The following is a 7,992-nucleotide window of genomic DNA, read 5'->3' as shown; positions in this document are numbered from 1 at the left end:
GCCCAGACTCTCCAGTCTTTTTATTTCAAAGAGAGGGAGGGAGAGGGGGCCCAGGCAGTGGCGCACCCAGTTAAGTGCAAGGCCTGGAGCAAGGGTCTAGGATGAAGTCCCCTGCATCTCACCTGCGGGGGGGGGGGGGGGTCATTTCATAAGTGGTGAAGCAGGTCTGCGGGTGTGTATTTTTCTCTCTTCCTCTCTTATCTTCCCCTCCTCTCTTAATGTCTCTCTGTCCTAGCCAATAAAATGGAAAAAGTGGCTGCCAGGAGCAGTGGATTCATAGTGCCAGCACTAAGCCCCAGCAATAAGCCTGGAGGTGAGAGAGAGAGAGAGAGAGAGAGAGAGCCCATAGCACTGCTCCACCATGAGAGAGAGAGAGAGAGCCTATAGCACTGCTCCACCATCTTTGGAGCTTCCCCTGCTGTTCCCTGCAGTACCGGGGTTCAAAGTTGGGGTTTCGGGGGTCAGGTGGTAGCGCAACAGTTTAAGTGCACATGGTGCAAAGTGCAAAGACCAGGACAAGGATCCTGGTTTGAGCCCCGGGCTTCCCACCTGCAGGGGAGTTGCTTCCCAGATGGTGAAGCAGGTCTGCAGGTGTCTATCTCTCTCTCTCCCTCTCTGTCTTCTCCTTTCTCCATTTCTCTGTGTCCTATCCAACAACAACGACATCAATGACAATGATAATAATAACCACAACAAGATAATAATAACCTCAACAACAATAAAACAACAAGGGCAACAAAAGGGGGGAAAAGCCTCCAGGAGCAGTGGATTTTTGGTGCAGGCACCAAGCCCCAGCAATAACTCTGGAGGAAAAAAAAAACAACCAAAGTTGGGGTTTCATGCTTGGTCAGGGTGTGCTCTATGGTTTGAGCTAGCTCCTGGACCTCCAGTTAATTTTTTTTTAATATTTATTTATTCCTTTTTGTTGCCCTTGTTGCTCCAGTTAATTTTTTTAAACGATTCACTTATGGGAGTCAGGTGGTAGCGCAGCGGGTTAAGCACACATAGCGCAAAGCACAAGGATCCCGGTTCAAGCCCCCAGCTCCCCACCTGCAGGGGAGTCGCTTCACAGGTGGTGAAGCAGGTCTGCAGGTGTCTGTCTTTCTCTCTCTCTCTCTCTGTCTTCCCCTCCTCTTTCCATTTCTCTCTGTTCCTATCCAACAACGACGACATCAACAACAACATTAATAACTACAACAATAAAACAACAATGGCAACAAAAGAGAATAAATAAAATATTTAAAAATAAATTCACTTATTTAAAGATATTATGGAAGTGAGGGGAAACTCAACATCACTTTGGCATACACCATGCCAAGACTGGGGATTGAACTTGAGGTCTCATGCATGCAAGTCCTGTGCTTCATCCACTGAGCAGCTCCCCAGCTGCTCTCAGTTATTTTATTTATTTATTTATTTATTTAGCCTCCAATGTTATCACCGGCTCGGTGACTGCACTACGAATCCACTCTCCTGCTGCCTTTTTTTTTTTTTTTCCTGGATAGGACAGACAGAAATTGAGAGGAGGAAGAGGATAGGGAGACAGGGAGAAAGAAAGATGGACACCTGCAGATCTGCTTCACTGCTTATAAGGTTGAGCCCCCTGCAGGTGGGGAGCCAGGGGCTCCAACAATCCTTGAGCGGGTCCTTGTACTATGTGTGCTTATCCCAGTGTGCCACTACCTGGCCCTCTGCTGCTCTTAGTTAAATGTAAACTTCAGATAATGAAATGAGTATGGGGGTGCTGAGTGGTAGAGAACCCAGTTCAGCACATATAGTCAAAGCATAATGACCCACGCAAGGATATGGGTTTGAGCCCCTGTTCCGCACCTCCAAGGGAGACAGTTCACAAGTGGTGAAGCAGGTCTGCAGGTGTCTTTCTCTTTCCCTCTCTTTCCCCACTTTCTCTCTCAATTTCGTTCTGTCCTTTCTAATAAAATGGAAAAAATGGTCACCAGGAGCAGTGGACTCACAGTGCCAGCACCGAGCCCCAGCCACGGTGTGCTACCACCCGGCCACCCTCACTCTCTCTTCTGCCATCAGGGTTATCATGGGAGCGTGGTGTGTACATGATGATTTCATTACTCCCAACAGTCATTCCTTTTTCCTTCCATTTCCTTTTTTTCCCTCAAAGATAGAAATAGAGAGGCAGAGAGATACGTACAGTGGGGGGTCCAACTAGAGCGCTCCCACCTTCTCCTACAGATTCCTGAGCCCACTCAGGGTGCCATTGATTTCAAGACAATACCCTCAGTCCAGCCCCCTGCAACCACTGGGCCCATGAGGGATGCTAAGCCTGGGACTGCTCCACTCTGTGCCCCAGACAAGGCTTCCCCCTTGCCCTGCTGCTGGCTCCTCATCTGGACAGTTTGGGACCAGGATGGACATTCCCTGAAAGGCAGACTAGGGGTTCTGGAGGGAGGGTGAGACTGCAGTAAGTGGCTCCCATGCTGTGAGCTCCTAGGAAATGAACTCTTGGCTCTGACCAGGCATCTGAAGACAAGACTCCCTTCCAGCTGGCCCCTTCCTCTTCAGCTTTTCCGGTCCCCTTCTCCTGCCTCCTTCCTTTTCCTGCTCTCTGGGCTGTCTCTTTCAGCTCTGACCTGACTGGCTCCCCAAGGTTCATTACATAGTCCTGACCTACCTTCAAGGCAAAAGAGAGCAGGAGAGGAGGGAGAGAAGGAGGAAGAAGAGAAAGAGGAGGAGGAGGAGGGGAGGAGGAAGAGGAAAGGACTTAGTCAGCTCTGAGACCTGCCTGGCAAGCTCACCTTTGCCTTCACTGTCCCCTGGAGACCTCAGCATGTCCCACGGCAGAGCCTATTTTACTGGTGGGGGGGGGGGCAGTGTCTCCGAGGACTGGGATGTTCTGACAAAGGTCACCGGGCTGATAAGGAGCCCGCTTTCATGCCTGCCCTCTTCACTCTGGGGCTCCCAGGGGCAAATCCAAGAGCTTAAACTGACCCCCAAGGAAGAGGAGAATCTCCCGTGCCCTCAGGCTGCCTCCTCCAGGCCTGAAGCCGGTCAGAGCAGGCCGGACAACCTGGCAGACCAGCGGGTGTCTCAGATATGCGGGGTGACCCGCAGGAAAGCCACTTCACTTGACTGATGGTCCCTTTGTCCAGCTGAAAATCTGACCTGGAGCCAAGGGTGCCCTCAGAGGGAGAGAGTGATAAGTGCTGGGGCTTTGGGTCTAGACTTGATTTCACATTCTACTGCTGTTCGTTCCTATTTGAGCAGCCAGAGACAAGCCACTGGACTCCTTTGATCCCTGTGAAATGGGGGTGATAAAACACCCACATGGGGGCTTGGCGGAAGATGGGGAGAGATAAGGTACATAGAGAGACAGCACGGGGCTGGCACATGGCCTGCTCTGCAGGGGCTGGTTGAGGAATGAAGAGGGAGCCAATGAGAAAGCCTAGTGGCCGAGGGGCCAGGGACCCAGGCCTCTGCAGGCTAAGCCACCCTGCAGGGGCGCCAGACATATGGCTCCCTCCACCTCCTACCCCCACTGCCCCAGAGGAAGCCTGGGAGGCCAAGCCAGGGACTCCTGTCTCCTCCTGACCTTTTCTCCTCCTTAGACCCTCGGAGCAGCAGAGACTTCACTCACACTACACCCGGTAGATCCTTGCCCTACAGATTCACCCCCCTCCACTCCCTTCTTCCCCACACTGGCTGGGGGCCTGTCCCATCTAACCCCCAGAACAAAAGAAACAGCTGACATCCTTTGTCCTCTGCAGATCATTCTCTGAGTGTGGGACCCACCAGGCCTTGCAGTTGGGACCTGCTGCCTCCCCCCAGCCCAGGCCTAGCTCTCCAGGGAGGCCTTGAACAGGGGGAGAGGGAAGAAAGAGGGATGGCCAGAGGGAAGAACTGAGGGGCCTCAGAGGAGCAGAACCTCCTGAAAGCCACCCTCTCTCCCACCAGCAGAATCGAGAGGAAGGAAATCGATGGGGACCGGAAACAGAGTTGTCTATGAGACTGAAGTCAAGTGACTCCTTTGAAGTTGGGCTGGGGGCTCATCTGGAGGCTAAAAACCTACTACTAGTCTCCTTGCTCCAGGCTGCGGGTCCTCTCATGAGCTTTTTTAAAATTATTTATTTTATTTTTATTTATTTGTTTTGGATAGAGACAGAGAAAAATTGAGAGGGGAGGGGAAGACTGGGAGGAAGAGAGACAGAGAGACACCTGCAGCCCTTACTTCACTACTTGTGAAGCTTCCCCCTGCAGGTGGGAACCAGGGGCTTGAACCTGGGTCCTTGTGCACTATAATGTGTGTGCTTAACCAGGTGCACCACTGCCCGGCCCCTGAGCTAGTTTCTAAGTACCTTCTAAAGGAATTGGTTTCCCTTGTCTCTCTCTCTCTCTCTCACACACACACACACACACACAGACACACACACACACACACACACACACACACACCCTTGTGTGCCCTGTTTTACTGTATGACCTTGGGTGAGTTCTTCCCCCTATCGGGGCTTTGGTTTCCCTTGTATAAAACAGAGGGTAGGATCTGGTAAACACCTGAGTAAGACCGCTGTTGGTTTCTGCGATAACCAGAAAAAAGTCACAGCCCCAGAACCAAGTTCTAGAAATCAGAAAAAAAAAAAGTACAAAATTACTCATGAGGGAAAAGGATGTTTCCATGAAAGTAGGTGTCCCCCATTCCCCCACCCCCACATACACAGGCCACCCTGCCTTCAAATTGATATCGTCCTCTATAGTTTCATCACCTAGCTAACAAGCTAGCGAGAGCAGATAAGTGCTCTTTTACATATAGCAAGTCTGCAGGCGCCCAGAGCAAAGGCCCACCCCACTGAGATGGGTGTTTGGGAGGAGGTGCTGGGGCTGAGCCGTTCCAGAGAATGATGATGGATATGGGGGGTGGGGGTGAAGGGCCTGAGTGAGGGAGGGAGAGGGTGGGGACCCTGGAATGTGCTGTAGAGCTTTGGGGTGTCTGGAGTACTGAGAGAGGAGGCTGGAGGGTTTTGGCCGCCTGGCTGAGGACTTTGTGTCCTGGGTGCTGAGGAGCAGAGGGAAGGTTTTATGTTTATTCACTACTCATGTCATAAAGGCAATGAATGGTGGGGGGCCCAGGCGGAGACCAAGGGAACAGGGAGGGGGCAGCTGTACACACCGGTACCTTCTGACAAAGGGGCCCTGGAGCCTCCCAAGCCATGGGGGAGGGGGGAAGCAGAGCAATTCCTCCCGGGAAAGAGGGGAAGTGAGCAGGAGAGAGGAAATGAAAGATTAAGTACATAAAGGCCATAAAGCTCAGCATTGGCCAGGCCGGATGGATTCTCATTTATGTTCAAGGATGCCTCATCAGCCTTGCACCCCAGAAAAAGCAGCCACCCAGGAAGGCTGAGGGGATTCGGGGCCAGCAGCGACTCCCTCATGGCCCCTGTGTGCCTCTCTCACCACCTTCACCACCCCCCCCCCCAAAAAAAAAATCCAGCTCCTCCAGTCTGGCTGACAGCCCAGCTGGAAGCAATTGTGGGAGCCTCCAGCCTGGAGAGTCGCATCCCACAAAGGGCCCTGGTAAATAGCAGCCCACACCCCAGACAGCCCGTAGCCCCCCACCCCCCTGAGCCCCCTGCCCGGAAATTTAAAACAACTGCTCGACACAGTCTTAAATCCTCCAGAAGGGAGCCTGGATGGGCAGGCGGGAAACATGAGGCTGCCTGGAACTCCTTCTCTCCCCAGCTCCTACCCAGAATGCCCCTGAAATGCTACCTCTCACCTCAGCCAGGCCCAAGTCCTGCCACAGGTTGCCCAGTCCCCAGCCTTCCTCTGCCAGTGTTTGCTGTAGCCTGTCAGGTTTGCTGTGAGAACTCACATCGGGGTCCACAGCTGTCTTGTCCCCCTGCTGCAGAGCCCACACCTGGTATGTGTGTGAAGAATGACTAAGTGCAGTCATCCTAGGGCCCTGAACCACCACTCTGCTCTTTGGGGACCCCAGTTTAGCCATCTGTCAAATGGGCACACACGTGTGTGTGTGTGTGTGCATGTGCGTGTGTGTGTGTGTGTGTGTGTGTGTTTCATTTATTAATTAAAGGGATAAAGACAGAGAGAGAGAGAAAGAGAGATACCAGAGGTATCTGGTATCTCAAATCTGGCTTATGGTGGTGCTGAGGCTTGTACCTGGAACCTCCTGCTTCAAGCATGAGAGTCAGTCAAGTTACCAATAGAATCATCTCTGCAGTTACTTGATGATGCAGAGTTGATGAGTCTTTGCTGTTAGATTCTTGTCTCCCTGGCCTCAGTTTGCTGGACTGTAAAGTGAGGGCAGGAGAGATGTCCAGCCAGAGCAGCATGGGGTCTCCCTCAGAGATGAGGGCAATGGGAGACTGACCAGCTCTGAGCAGGATTGTGGCATGACTGAGCCATTATCAGAGTTCCCTTTGCTGTGGTGTGGTATAGGAGAGAAGGCGGGGAGCCCAGTACCTAGACACCTGCTAGGGGGGGCTGGCACCTTGGCCTTTGTCTCTCCTCCTTCTCTCCCACTAGTTCCTGCCTCTCACACACAGCTCAGGGACCAGCTCCTACGTTCCCAGGTGACTTCTGACAGTGCTCACCTCCTTCACTCCCTCGCCACCCTGTGTCCCAGCTCTGTGCTTCATTCAGCCTTCCTCACTGGACCAGTGCGAGTAGCTGGTGTGTGTGTGTGTGTGTGTGTGTGTGTGTGTGTGTGTATACACCCATGTGCCATGTGCACTCTCCAGGGTTGTGAGCTCCTATTGCCCATATCCACACCAGCTCCGACAGCCAGCACTGGCCTGGCCCAGCAGAGGAGCTCAGCACATGCACAGAGTGCCAGGGATGCCAATGCATGTATTGTCTGGTTTAGCCGCAGGGGGGAGGCTACGCTCTGGCCCAGTTCAGCTGCATGCCCTGTGACCTTGGGCATGCCACGCCTCTCTAGACCAAGGTAACTCAGCCCCCCCCCCTTTCCTGATGCCTGTGCTTCCTGCCTTTAGGATTCCATCACTGTTTGCAGGTCTTTTTCTCTCTCTCAGAGGCAGAGAGATATGCTGCACTATTGATAAAGTTTATCGTGTGGCATGTATGGTGCTCCCATGTGATACTGGGGATTCAAACCCAGGTCTTTGAGCAGGATAAAGTGTGTGCTCTGCCAGGTGAGTCACCTCCCAGCACCCCCAGGCCCTTTGGCACAGAGTAGGAATTATTCCTATAATTCGTTCTCAGGTCTGGACTCTGACCACCTCTTAGCCATGGCCAATGAACTGCTACCTGTGCTCGCTGTCAGAAACTTCAACCTTGGGACCCGGACAGTAGGGGTGCCCCACAGGCATGTCTGAGGAGGGGTTCGTGCACCCCTTGGTGCTCTCTAAACCATAATGTGTGGCCAAATGCAGGGCTTTGCTGCAAGTTGTGTACAGTCTGACTCTATTCCCTTCCCTCCTGCTCAGTCACCCCACCCCCATCCACCAGGCCTCCCATGAGGTGTGGGGAAGGGGTGCTGTCAACTCCCAAAGCAGATGGGTCTTTCTCCAGGCCTACTCCGCCCCAGGCAAGCCCTAAACGAATCTCAGCCAGAATCCCCCTCCACTCCCCCACCCGAAGGCTGGGACAGACCTCAGCCAGCAGGCCTCCCAGCTTTGATCAATACAGGGCAGGCAGCCAAGGCGGCTGCAGGCTCCATCCTCCCAGGAGGCCCCTGGCTCAGCCGGGTCACATGGGGGAGGGGGCCCACAGCCTGCCTCGGGGGCTCTGGGGGTGGGGCAAGGCAGAGGAGAGCAGGAAAGCAGGCATCACTTAGTCATTCCTTGACTCTGCCACTCTTTGACACACATGCTCAGTCCACAGGTATTTAGTGAGTACCAAGCACACACTGGGCGATGCCATCCACCACGAGGGCACAGCAGCTGCTTTTGTGGAGTGAAGGCCCTAGTGGGGGAGAGAGACAAAGGGAAATGAACAAACAGATATGAGATCATTTCAAAAGGTGATGAAAGCCCAGGAGTGAGG

This window comes from Erinaceus europaeus, chromosome 13 (assembly GCF_950295315.1).
Source record: "Erinaceus europaeus chromosome 13, mEriEur2.1, whole genome shotgun sequence".
NCBI classification, from domain to species: domain Eukaryota; kingdom Metazoa; phylum Chordata; class Mammalia; order Eulipotyphla; family Erinaceidae; genus Erinaceus; species Erinaceus europaeus.
Note: the sequence above shows the minus strand (reverse complement) of the source record.